Raw genomic sequence first — 14,572 nt, 5'->3', positions numbered from 1 at the left:
GGATCAGGATTTCACTTCTTTGACAGAGAAAACTCACACACACTCCCCTCCCTAGTGTGCAGAAAGGTTCTTTTTCTACTTATTAATTAGGGATACTAAGAGCTGGTCACTGTACATGAGAGGTATGTGACGGTTTTTCCTGCTAAACCAAGGAGGAAAGGGTGCACTTGAGGTGAACTTTAACACAGCCCACATTCTGGAGTCGTTTGTTTTTTTTCTGCAGTTTAAACAGGAGTTTCTCAGCACAAATCTTTTAAGGCATCACTGACATGCATGTCCATTACCATGAAAAGAGAGATAGGAGGTTGAAAACTGATGATTTTAGTAAATTTTTTTTAGACAGGGTCTCACTACATAGTTCTGATTGGTCTTAAACTCACTGTGTAGGCCAGGATGGCCTCAAACTTGCAGAGATCCTCCTGCCTCAGCCTCCCTAGTGGTAGGATTACAGGCATTTGCTACCATGGCCCGGGGAAAATGCCTCAATTTTTGGATGATTTGTTGTGTTGCTTTATTATGGCAAACAGGAGCTAATACGATCTTTTCCAATATAAGTTTATAACACCTGTGTTTTCCTTTTGACTGTCTTGTTCCAGGCATATTTCCTTTTTTTCTTTCCTCAAACACTCCAGTGTAGTTAAGAAGAATTCTGTGGAGTGACAGTATCTAAAGAAAATCTCTGTAACTAACTTTTTGCCAATTTATACATGTCCATACATATTCAGGCGTCCCATGTAGCGGCATGCCAGAGATGAATTAGCCTAGAAAATAATTCCTACTCATAACAATGTCATGAAGGAGAGCACATGCTCGCTCAGTGGTATTGGTCAATGAAAGAGGATACAGGGATCATGTTATTTCCTGGCCCCACTCCTGCTGTTGGAGTGGAGATTGTAACAAATGCCCAAGGGAACTATATTATTAGAATTCATGGAGGCATTTTAAGTTCATGGCAGCAATGCTTTGTGGTCTATGTAATTGGATATAAAATAGGTGGTGGTAAATAATACTTTAAACACTTCATTTTATTCTGTTACAAACTCTAATCTTAAGAGCTCCGCTTTAAGATCTTGTCTTTTTAGTCTCTGTACTGCAGAGGAATATTAAACACATACAGACACACACACCACTCACATGTGTCACATGCACAGATATTAAAAACAAACAAGCAAAACAAACTTTGGTAGTTTACCAAAGATCTAACATAGCATAACAAATCTCTTATAATTGGGTCTCTGACTTTTTATTTGTCCTTATTTTATAGCACTTTATTCCCATCTTGGAATCTGAGAAACTCCCTCCCTCTAGTATCATTGACACATGTTGCTCTGTTTGCACTGAGCTCCTTTCATCCTCTCTGTTTAACTAATGAATGCAAATTCATATGTTTTTCCTTTGAGATCAAAGCTTCTAAGACATATTTCCCTGAGTCACCAGCCTATATTGAAGTTTCCTTGTAAATATTGTCAGAGTTCCCTGTCCCTTTCTTTCACAGTCCCTGTGGCAGTTAGTAAGGAGTGTAACTTGGCTGGCTTTGAGACTCAACCTGCAGGTTCACGTCCTGCTTTTCTGGGTGTGTCTGGGTGGGTCATGTGACATTACCTGTCGGTCTACTTCTCATCCCTACCTCCTTCTTCTCTGGTCTTGTTGGACCCTCTGCATTCCAGAAAAGATGAGCTGAGCAATTTTGCTCTTTCACTTGCTTCTCCTGTGAAGCCAGCTGACCATGGGCTGAATTTCTGAAATCAGGAGGCAAATTAAACCTGTCCTTCTTTAAATAGTTTTAGCAACTAGGAAGCTGATGAATACAAACTTTACCCGATTTTATAACTGCATTTGCATATAATTTGTTGGTTAAAATATTCTCTTCTGCTCTGCTATGAGATGTATAAGGCCTTCTCATGAAGGTAACTTACTATTCCATAGAGTAGGCTTAGTTTGAAATCTGCCATAGAAGTGGAGTAAACACATTCAGGTTTACAGAGACCAGTCATGGCTTGTGCCTTTTATTAATAGAGCTATCCTTCAGTATTGCAATTGTTCTAGTGTTCATAATGCAGAATCAGTGTCCATGGGAAAGAGCTCAGTATTTGTTGAATGATTCTCTTTTCCTTTAGGAAGAATTTTTCACCTAAGTGAGAAAAGTTTTGTTCCACCATGAAAAATGGTTCTATTTCAGACATGTGCATCTAAATTAGGTGGGTGTTCAGGTCTAGTTGTTATTACTGCACTGAAAACCGTTTGTGTCAGTGGGCCCTATATTTAAAGATATTTTGATTCCTATTTCCATTGTGACTTAGTATTCCTTCAATGCATGGTAATGTCTCATAACACTTATTCAATCATGTTTTCATAAGTAACTATGCGTTGGTGAGATCAGGGTTGTGAAGCATAGCAGTTGAAAGCACAGTCTCCAGAATATTACCCCCATGGGATGGGGCATAAGAAGCTCATGAATGCAGTAAGTGTAACTGGTGAAAATGATGAAAAAATAAAACAAGATATTTAAAATGTATATGAATTACTGTGAGATCAACCTAAGCAGTTATTCTGGAAAGTCTAATAAATGTCAAACAAGGAGAATATATGGCACATGGGGACAATCTGCTGTCTCCCTCTGTCAGTTCTCCAGCTTAGTGTAATGCGAACCTTACTCTGAGCACATGTAGCCAAGCACACAGGGGCTCCTCATTCCCCCAGTCCTCAGAAAAGGGCCATGACATCTGCCTGAAATGTCAGGTAGCCAGTAATTCCCATTCTTCCTTGATCCATGTGGCTATTTTCCAGCACACGAAGGTCCCTCCCTGGTTGGAGGCTTTACTCCCTCAGTAGCAGGAGGATTACTGTGGTATTGCAATGAGCCTCAACACAGCTCAGTCACATGGCAGTAATTCTATGCCAGGAGAGGGATGCTAACAAGTTCGGAGGTGGACGTCAGCACCAATCATCATGATCATCAAACAGTGCTGCTACTGTGAGAGAGGCAGGCCACTTCTTCTACCACGAAGACCAGCACAATGGCTCAGATTTCCCCCACATAGAGGAAGCAAGCCATATAACAGCTATCTCCAAAACCCTCACCAAAGGAACTCAATATCCTGGAGAAAGCATGTGGGTATTTAGCTTAATTATGTTCTCAGTTTCGGATAGTAAGCAATTAAGAGGATGCTGGTAGCTCTATAGGAACAACAAGCAAAACCTTATGTTGGTTAATTTACAAGATTCAGCCAGAGAAAGAGACAGGAAGAAAAACCCTCCTGGGTTCAGTATAAATCCAAAATACAGGCTTCAGGCATAATCTCTGCAAAGGGTAGGATATTAATTGGATCAGACTGTGGAACAATTGATTCTTCGGGGCAGTTTCAAAAAGAACAGAGGAAATAGCAATTTGTGGAGAATAACAGTTGGGTGTGACATCAACAGAAGCAGAAAGTTTAACAGGGGATTAGAGAAAAAGAATCAAAGTTTGTGCTAAAATCGCCGTCATCACAGGGTGACCATGCACAGGCTGAAGAGTGCACACTCTTACAAGTGCTTTGAAAGAAAGATATTTCATGTACATAGTATATCCACGTCTCTTAAACCATAGAGTAAGCAAAGACAAACCATAGTACACCCAGAGGAGACCAGGGATAGGTGCTCAGATGTGTAAAATTATATTGTCTAAGACACTCATTGAAAAAAAAAAAGATTTATAAGACATGCACAGAAACAGGAATACTTTTAACTATAGGAAGAAAGAAACAGAGGTACAAATCTCAAAAGTAACAAAGACCTTAGAGTAGTTATTGAAAACATATCGAAAAACCTAAAAGAAACTATGTTTAAAAGAAAAGGTAAAGTATAATAGTGTTTTATGAAAAGAGATAATATTAGGAAAAATAGATACGTTGTAAATAAAACCCAAATGTAAACCCTATTATAGTAAACTAAAAGGACTGAAATATAAAAATTCAGTAGAATCATTCAAAAGTAGGTTAGAACTAGAAGAGGAGGCCTTGGAGACAGACTCAATAAAGATAATGGAGATCAAAGACTAGAGAGAGAAAAGAATAATAACTAGATGCCCCTGAGGGAAAAAAATGGCTACAGGAAGGAAAAAGGATGACACATGCAAAGTGTAGAAAGGATAAAAATGTCAATAGAGAAATTTATATGCAAGGAAATTACTATTCAAAACTAAAAGCAAAATACACCCCAGATGAAGAAAATTGAGCAGATTCAGGTAGCCAAACTACCTTAGCAGAATTACAAAAGGAAATATTTCAGACTGAAATGAAGTGACACCTGACATAATCCAAAACTACAAAACCAGATAAAGAACACAGCAAACCGATATGTAATCATAAAATACAGGTCAAGTGGAAATTTCTTCTTTTATCTGATTTGAAAAGTGTGTAAAATACTATGTGTATTTTTACTTGTGGGAAATGTAGCATATAAAAATATAAAATACATGGAATTAATATCACAAACAAGGTGAACAGGGATCAGTTGTATTGGATTAAGGAAATGCTCCCCAAAAGCATTTCCTTTCTACCCAAGGGGACAAATCAGGGGAACTAGAGATGACAAATTAAAAGTTTTCTATTACAAATTCTACAGCATACACATAATCTTTCTTCTCAGCTTCTATAAAAGATGTAAAATCATATGAAGTAGTAAATAAAACAATATGTGCTATGTATATGATATGTAACAAAAATTCTATTTCTATAAGGATAAAATATGAACACCGACAACAGCACAGAAAATAAGGAAATAGAGTAATAATTTTTCTACAATTTATAGGAATTAAATTAACAAAAATCTAAAGTAGACTGATGAAACAAACCAAAACTTAGTAAATAATTTAAATGATTAAAGTGGCTGATATCTATAGATTTATTGAAAGGAACAGTCATTCCTCAACATTTTTTGACCAATTTTGCATGCTTATATCTGGTAATCTGAACAACCAATTTGAAGACAACAATTTGCAATAAAACAACTATTGTTGAATTCCTACCATCTTGTTTAGTGAAGCTCTATATCATTTCTAATGTTTTACTATTTTACATTCTCTTTTATTCTTTGATCAGTCTTACATCTGGCAAACTGAGCAACTTCAGTGAAGATAACAATATGTAATATAACAACCATTGTTAATTTGCTATTGTCTTGGTTTAAAATTCTGTACCATTTTTATTGTTTTTGTGTTCTTTTGTTATTTTCTCTTTAAAATAAAAAATGCAAAGAAATGAATGATTAAAATGTTCTACTAGAAAATATTAACTTATGTGAAGGAAAGCAATGAAGCATGAAGGGAAAAAGAAACAAGATCCCCTGAGATGTGTAACACCAAAAGCACGTGAAACACATAAATCCAAACACGTCGGTGCAGGGACCTAGCTATGAGTTTGTCACCCAACCACTGGCTGCACAAGGATGACGGATAAAGAAACACAGGGTTAGTGCAGGATGCAGGGTGCTGGGGCTCTTGCTTCTAGTGGAGAGAGAGCACCTGAGTGCCTGGCTCACTTTGCCTGTATTCACTCAGACACAGGTGCAAGCAGTTAGAGTAGCAGAAGATTCACCTGCCACCTATCATCCTTAGCATATGCCCAAGTAAACAACTGGATCACAGCTGTATTGAGTTTCCCCAGAACCTACAATGGGCCATCATCCCTGCGTGCTAAATTTCTCCTCTGTGCTCACAGAGAAGGTCAAATGGGCCTCAGTCCTTAACTGGTCTCCCACACATCAGTGACAAAAAGATATATAAATGCATTCAACAAGCCAATGAAACTATAATTGCCTGTGCAGACTAAAAGAAAATGATATCCAATAATATGCTCTCCAAGAATGCTTTAGATTAAAAAATGTTAGACTTTGAAAGTAGAGGATAAAACATTTCAGACAAACAGCAACTTTAAAACTTCTGGAATGGTTATATTAGCATCAAAATACATTGATTGAAAACAGAAGGTATTAAGGATAAAGAGGGACATTTGTTATTTTATATACTATATAATATGAGCAATCTACCATAAAAGTATGACAGTGAATAGAATAAAATTATCACAAAAAAATCAATAAAGAGGGCTACAATAATAGAGATTTCAATACCACTCATTTATTAATAAAAAGCATAGCTGGCAAATAACATTTGAGGATAGACAAATCCTAAACAAAACTAAAACAAATGCTAAACAAGCTAAATAGGCCTAGCAGACATCTTCTACAAAACACTGAACCTGGTAAAAATACGTCCCTTGCAAGTGTGCTGGAGTTCCCTCTAGGATAGAACAAATCCTACGTGATAAAACACACTTCAGTTATTTAAACTAATTGAAACTATGTAAAATATGATTTATATCCACAGTGCCATGACCTTAGAAATCAATAGCAAAACAAAAATGAAAAAATTCAGAAATTATTGTGAAAATTAAACTACATACTGCTAAATAAGAATTCTATAGCTGTAAATACTTACAAACAATAATCTCAAATTAATAGACTAATCTCTCAGCTTGGAACACTGAGAAAGTGCACATAAAATAAACTTAAAACAGCAAGATGTTTAAAAGGATAAAGAGTGCAATGGGAATTGGTGAAAAATAATGGAAGGCAATAAAAAAAAAAAGAAAATATTGCTGCATATCATACCAACACTTGTGACAAAATTTTAGCTAGATTAATCAAAGGAATGGGAAGAATAAATTCCCAACGTTAAGAATTTAAATATCATGAATAGTGATCTCATAATGAATGATAATGAAAAGATTATTAAGCAATACCTACAAAAAGCTGTATGTTCAAATTTTGAATAATACAGATAAATTGAGAAGAGTTTAGATAGACTCAAACTACCAAAGCTGATTAGTGAACAGAAAATTTGTATGATCCTATATCAAATAATATAAATGAATGTATTAAAACTCTCCCTAACGAAACATTCAGGACCATATTGTTTCATTAATTAATTCCACAGAATAACTAAAATTTATCAGCCCTAATTATTCACAAACTCCGTAAGTAATGATAAAGAAAGAGGATACTTCTCACCCCATTCTCTGAGTTCCTTTTACACTAATATCAAAGCCAAAGACGTTACACACACAAAATAAAATGTACAAAACCTTATCTCACAAAAATATGGATGACGATTAAAAACTACTAATAAACTAGCTCTAGTAAGACACTAAGGGCATTATCCACCATGATAAAATGGGATTTATCACAGGAATTGAGGAGATTTAACATCCCCACGCTAATTCATGTAATAGATCGTATCAGGGCTGGGGATATACCTCAGTGGCACAAGCACCTGTCTGGCAAGCACAAGGTCCTGAGTTTGATTCCCAGTACCAAAAAAAGCAGATCATATCAATAAATTAAAGGACAAAATCAACATTACCTCAACTCTTAGTACAAAGTTTCACAAACCCACCATTTGTTAATTATAAATACACATAAACAAACTATACTTAAAATATAATTTTATTGTCCTGATGAAAAATATCAAAAGTATAAACAAAGTAATTCAGTGCTATTATTATTGACAGAGATTGTGAAGAATTAGTGGTGGTACATTTTAGACATTTGATAGAATTAATTAATGAATCAATACCATTCTGAATGTTTTGTTCATTTTAAATTCAGAGAATATTAATTATGCATTCTTACTAATTTACTTCAATTTTCTTTTTTTATTTTAAAAAATAAAAGGAGGAAAACATATTAACAAACAGACATCCATCCTTCAACTTTTTATTTGAAATTCTAACAAGAAACAAAAATTAAAATTAAAAATGTGTGCAGTTCAGAAAATCTGAAGTACAAACCTATACATATTTTCATAAAATAAAATCTTCCTGGTAGAGAATTCTAAGAAATCCATTAAAGGATATAAGAACTGTGGTGGTCTGGGGACCCCAGAGGGAAGCCAAGACTCCGAGACTCTGAATTTGGGGAGCAAAGGCGTTTATTTTAGGCCTGGCTGATGCAAACTCATAGGACCGGCCCTGAGAATGCGCGCCTTACAAACTAAGCACAGTGTATTTAAGCACAAAAACCACAAAGAAGAGGAAGCGATGGGGTGATTGTTAGTGGCAGCGTCGGATTGGGGGATACAAATTAAAAGTTGAGGTGTTTTTACATGATTGGTATAGAACAGCAGATCAAACAAGTGACGCATTTCTCTAGTGTACAAGGACAATTGGTCTTAAAATATACCCTTTTAAGGAAATACTATTTTAGTCTAACATAACATGCTTATTATTGTCATATAACGGTCAGGTCATAATGACCTAATGGGAATTTTATAGCACAGCCTATCTATTGCCAAGCCACAGCGACCTAAGAAAAATTTTACAGCACAGCATAGCGTATTCCATCTATTATGGCTACTCAGGCGCATACAAAACAGCAATGTGGCGCGAGGTTATAACAAGAGTTAGTAAGCAAGTTCATTGTAAAATATCAACAAATAATCATCAATTTTATTTCCTTATTGCAGTGAGCAATCCAAAGGTGAAATGGCTAATATAGTTCCACCTAATATATAAATAATCTCCAATTTATAAACAAGTTCCATTCCTGGAGAACCTTCATGAGTCAGATTCATTCAGAAGTCCTACAAAATGAGTCTTATACACCATAGTCACAAACATGCAATGTAAAGCATTAAAATAGCAAATGCAGTGTCCACTCCTATGCCCTAATGTTTGGAACTCTAACGTTCGTAAATGGAGGGCTTAACGTAGTACAGAAAAGAATGTTTTCTTTTACTACATTTTTTAAAGCAAAAACTTGTACATCAGAATACATTTACTGATTAAAAATTAATTGATTTCAAAAATGTTAAGACACTGATTGTATGGAAAAGAAAATATAAAATTGTTACAATGACAAAAATCATCAAATTAATCCATGCAGACACAACATAACCTTTATCAATCCTAGCAAGATTCTTTGTACACATTATCAAACTTATTTTAAAATTCATATGCAAATCAAAGGATTCAAGATAGCTAAAGCAATTTTCAAAGTAAACAAAGGGAACCCAAACTTCTTACTTTCAAACCTTATTATAAAGCTACACTGAACACACATGAGTATGTATTTTGATTAGGCAGATATACAGAATCAAGATAACGTCAAGTGAAGGTACAGAAATAAACCAGTACCTTCAAGATTAGTTGATTTTTACCAAGGATACTAATAAGTTTAATGGGAAAAAATATTCTTTTCAAAATTTGTGCTGGGATTATTGGATATAAAAATACAGAAGAATGAAGTAAAACTTATTCCTCACATTTTACTCTGAAATTAACTTAGAATGAATTGCAATTTTAAGTGTAATATTTAAAACTCTAAAATTTGTAGAAGAAAACATAAGTCTTCATGACCTTTGCTTAAGCAAGATCTTCTTAAGGATTACGCCAGTAGAATAAATGACAAACCAAATATCGTAACATGTACTTTATCAACATTATCAACTTCTGCACTTCTAGGATACCACTAGGAAAGAGGAAACACAGAAAAATGGAAATATTTTTAAAATTATATGTCATACAAAGAACATCTACGTAGAATATGTAAGAAAGGTACAACTGAACAATAAATAAATAAACACAATTAATAATAAACAGACTCTCAGTAAATATTTGTCCAAAGCATATATGCAAATGATCAGTAAATATTTACAAGCTACTCAAAATCCTTTGGCATTGGAGATGAGCAAACTAGAACCACAATATAATGTCATTTCATAACCACTAGGAAGGTGATTAACAAAGCTATAGTAAGAAGCACTGAGGAAGATGTGGAGAAAATGCAATATGAAATTTGTTTTGGAGGTGATGGAAATCTTTTCACAGGTCAGTTAATACACTAAACACCACTGGATGGTAGAGTTTAAAAGGGTGAGTGGTATGAATGTTGTTACACATACATATATGATATCATGTATTGGTCACTTTCTCATTACTGGCACAAAATAACTGACACCTGCAGTTTGGGAAAAAGTTTATCTTGGCCCATGGTTTTAGAGGAGTCAGTCCATGGTCTGCTGGCTGCAAGACAGAAATACCATGGCAGAAGGGCAAGGCTCATTTCATGACAGACAGGAAGTGGAGTGAAAAGGGATGAGGCAGGGAATGTGACACAGCCTCCAAAGGCACACTCCCAGGGTACCAGCTCTTCTCACCAGATCCCTGACTCCCAACAGGACATTTAGGATAAATGGATAAATCCACTGATGACTATGGCACCCCCGTGATCCAATCGCCTTCCTTCTTTTGAACAAGAAAACAAGCCTGTCATTCCTAAAAGCTAGATAGTCAGTGTTACAGACTTCATAAGTTATATGACCTTTGTTGAAGTTACTTAACTTTCTTTTTTTTTTTTTTTTTTTTTTTTTGAGACAGAAAACAGCCATAGGGCATGTAAGCAAATAGACATGAGTGTGTTCCCAATAAACTTTTACTTACAAAGTAGACATCAGCAAGGGCCAAATGGCATTTAGTCAGTGTTTCAAAGAATATTAGTTGCTGTTTGCTCTGTGCTATGTAATCCAACAATAATCCAGCTGCCACAGGGATCTGTACGTGGCCCAAATGTGCCCAATTTATAAAAGTCCACTTTTACTACTTTGATAATGTACTGTGTAGTGATTTAAACTTAGATTAACACCCAGGTGCTTAACCTGTTATAAAACCTGTGATTCAGCAATAGGAATGTGTCTTGAATTAAATAGCAGGAGCTTATGTCAAAGACCGTAATGAGAAAATACACAGCTTTACCATTGAAAGTCCTTGGAGATTTTACTGTTACTCATAAATCTCCACGGATGCATGGGGGAAATATCTGAAATCTACAAATAACAGTATGAGGATGGACTGAGTCTAGTGAGGTTAGAGATATGGATAAGAAGGACATAAGGTTCTGTTATACTGGATGAACCTCAGAAACTGGTAGGTTTTAGGCATTAACAGATGATGAGATGTTCCTAGCTACATTTGCTGTAGAGTAAAATCCCCAAACATTTAGCCCAGCATTCTAGTACCTCTAGAATTTTGCCTCTAACCACATGTCTTTTTCAAGTTTAAACTCTTTTCTTCTCAAATGTCAAAATTCCACACTGTAATACTAATAATACCACTACAGAATTTCCCACTTCTCCTCTGTCCAAAAGCATCAACATACAGTATGTTTCATTCAAACCTGAAGTTTTGTCATAGCCATTATCTTCTCAGGCTCAAGGGGACTATCAGGTAATGGAGTGGTGGAGAAGAAACATAGCATTAGCTTTCTGGTTTCTCCCTTTACTGTCCTCTCATTGTTGTTCTTCCTGATCTTGGTCTTCAGATATTTGTGTTGAATTTTCCTGGAAACAGTGGTACTTATTTCTGAAGTTTGTAGTGCATACTTTTGTAAACATTAGGCTTGACAGAAACGTACTTGTAGAAAACAATAAGTACACCTTGTACTAGGACACTAATACAAAGGATCTGATTCCAATTCCATTCTATTTCTATAAAGCATTTTGGTAAACAGAAAATCGTAAACAAATCTATCTGAGGCATTAAATCTTTTGATTTCAAATTAAAAACCTGGGAAGACAAATGATTCAACACATTGCAAACAGTACATGTTACCTGCTATTTATTCATACATATATATTTGATGTCTAGTGCCATAGCTAACATACTTATGCATATATGCAAGGAAGAGTTACTTTTAGATTACAGTCCATTTCTATTGCAAATGAACAAAATACAGACAAAAGAGTTGATATGAATCGGTAAAGATAAATGTTCTTTGTGAAGACCAAGCTAGGTTTAATCGACTTTCAGTTCCAGTAAGAATTTATCTGTCAGGATTAGTCAGAACTTTCTTCCTATGACACTGATCCTAAGGCCCTGGATGTTTAGATGAATAACTTACATAAAGTGTATTTTCTGAAGGAAAACAAGACTGACATCCCACGATGTATGTGGCAAATATGACAAACATGTTAAGCTTGGATTTTTCAGTAAAGACCACAGGACTTGAATTATAGTTGGGCTTGGAGGAGGGGATATAACAAGGTAACTAGAAATGATCATACACACAGTCTTATAAGAAGCTACATTATTCACTTTTCCATAACTACAAAGGAATGTTTTCTTTTCAAAGAAAATGTAAGCATACAGAGATGCTTTGACATATCTTCTAGCTAAAATCTACTATTGCACATCACTGTTCCTTTTTAGCATGTTTTTCTTTCAACAATATTCACACTTCATGATGTATACAAGAAGGCATGTATTCCTGACTGTAGTAATAACATATTGTGGGCTTATTGTTTATTTTCCTGCAAGTTCTGGAGATAACATCAGGGCCAGAAGTACTGGTTTAACCAGAGCCACCAGGTACCCATAGAGCATCTGAATGCAAATGAGAGAAAAAGAAAACAAACAAAGAACTCCTTTCCTGGGAAAAGGGAGTTGCACAGTGAGATTATTGTTTGGCAAGCTGGTTGTAGTCTAAAATTCTTCTCCTACTCATCTCCTTCCAGAGACCTACTTCACTGGCAAAATATGCCAGTTGTATAAGGCAGCATTAGATGTATGCATTTCATACAGCTCCACTGATCTTGTGAAGAAACAAAGTCCTTTGGATGACAAAAGCAAGAAGGAGGTGAGAAGCACCACAGTCCCATGGCAGTACCACTGTCCCTCAGTTGCTCTCTCCCATGGAGCTGTGCGTGCTATGTAACTACCACTCCACTGCACATGCGTAGACTGGCAGCTGGTCCTCCTCTCATCAACCACTGTCACTCTTCCCTAGCACAGGCACACGCATGCGCATCCACATAAATGCACACCCACGAAAGACACAGAATCGCATCTCGATATCATCTCAGAGCCTCACTCCACACAGACACAAATATACACAGAAACCTGAATATACCCTCACATTCAGTCATATCCCATCTTGTTCTGCCTTTCCAGTCTCTAGGGTCACTTTCAGTTTCACATACTCTCTGCCTCACGCAGTTGATGTTTACCGTCTTCCTAGGAAAGCTTACATTTGGATGCTTCGTTCTTTGTTTACCTAACTTGAATGCTATGGCACAAATATATCTGCAAAAGCTCTAGAGTTTGACATTTTTTGAAAGATTTCTCCCTGATCTATTCCTTATAGGCTAAAGTTATATATTCCAAAATTCATACATGAAATTTCTAATCTATTTGTACTCTTGAATGTAACTGTATTTGGATATGGGTCATAGGGGCAAATGAAAAGTAAAATTAGATCATGTGGGTGGTCCCTAAACCAACAGAACTGATGCCATTATAAGAAGAGCAGGTGAAGACCTGATACACAAAGGGAAACCCACATACAGTTGCAGAAAAGGAAAAGAGAGGAATCAGGAAGAACCAAGAAGTCTATGCCTATATCTCAAACATCTATCCCCAGAACTGTGATAAAATAAGTTTAGTGTTGTTATCCACAGCCTTTGGTACTCTCTAATAGTGCTACGAGCAAACTTCAATGAGGGTGTCTTCCTACTCTCTTTACAGTGAGGCACTGATTTTGACTGACTGATTATCAGTCACCATAATTGTTTATATTTATGATATTGCTTAATCTTTAAATGTATAAACAAACTAATTATTATTCCAATTTTGCAGGACAGAAATTGAAGTTTAAAATATTCCATTACTTAATGAGTGTCCTGTAGCCAGCAATAGGGGATCACAACAAATTAAAATTTAACTTTATAAACATCTTGTAAGTACCCTATATATCTTTCAACAGATGAATAGATACAGAAAATGTGGTATTTCTACACAACAGAGCACTAGGTCATAAAGAAGAATAAACTTGAGTCATTTGTCAAAAAAATGGATACATCATGAGACCACAGTCTTAAGTCCAATAAGTCAGAGACACAAGCTAAAATATAGCATGTTTCCTCTTATATGAGAAACTCAAGATATAAATGAAGGAAAAAATAAAATATAGATAGTAGGAAACTGAGTGATAGATTTTTTGCAAAAGGGAAAGGGACTAAGAGAAAGTGGGGGGAAGAAATAAAGAATTTAGATGTTTTATGTACACGAACCAACCCTCCATAGAGAACGTAGTCCTTTTGTACTGCAAACATGTACTGACAAAAAGAAAACTGAAAGTAATAAAACCTAAAACAGATACTCTTTAAAAATTAATAATCCAGAAGGTTTTAAATTTCAATAAAAATTAACAAATTTTTCTTTATATAGGTTTATCAATATCCAATAAAATACTTAGAGATAATATATAATAATGAAAATATACTCACAGTTATATAAAAATAAATGAATAAATAAAATTTAACTTTAAAACAAGAGTTGTTTCTCTAACACTAATGTGTCAAAATTAAGATTTTGACAGAACTGTACATGGTCAAGTAAAATTTATCTGTTTTATAATTATAACTGTTGTAATTTTGCTGGACAATGAAACATGTGTAAAGGCTAAACAATTCATAACTATGCCTGTAATTAACAATACATCTGCATCTACTGCACTCTCAATCCAATGTTTGGAATTGATGATG

Source organism: Chinchilla lanigera, unplaced genomic scaffold (genome assembly GCF_000276665.1).
Source record: "Chinchilla lanigera isolate Chin_1 unplaced genomic scaffold, ChiLan1.0 scaffold00148, whole genome shotgun sequence".
Taxonomy (NCBI): Eukaryota; Metazoa; Chordata; class Mammalia; order Rodentia; family Chinchillidae; genus Chinchilla; species Chinchilla lanigera.
This window is presented reverse-complemented; position numbering follows the sequence as displayed.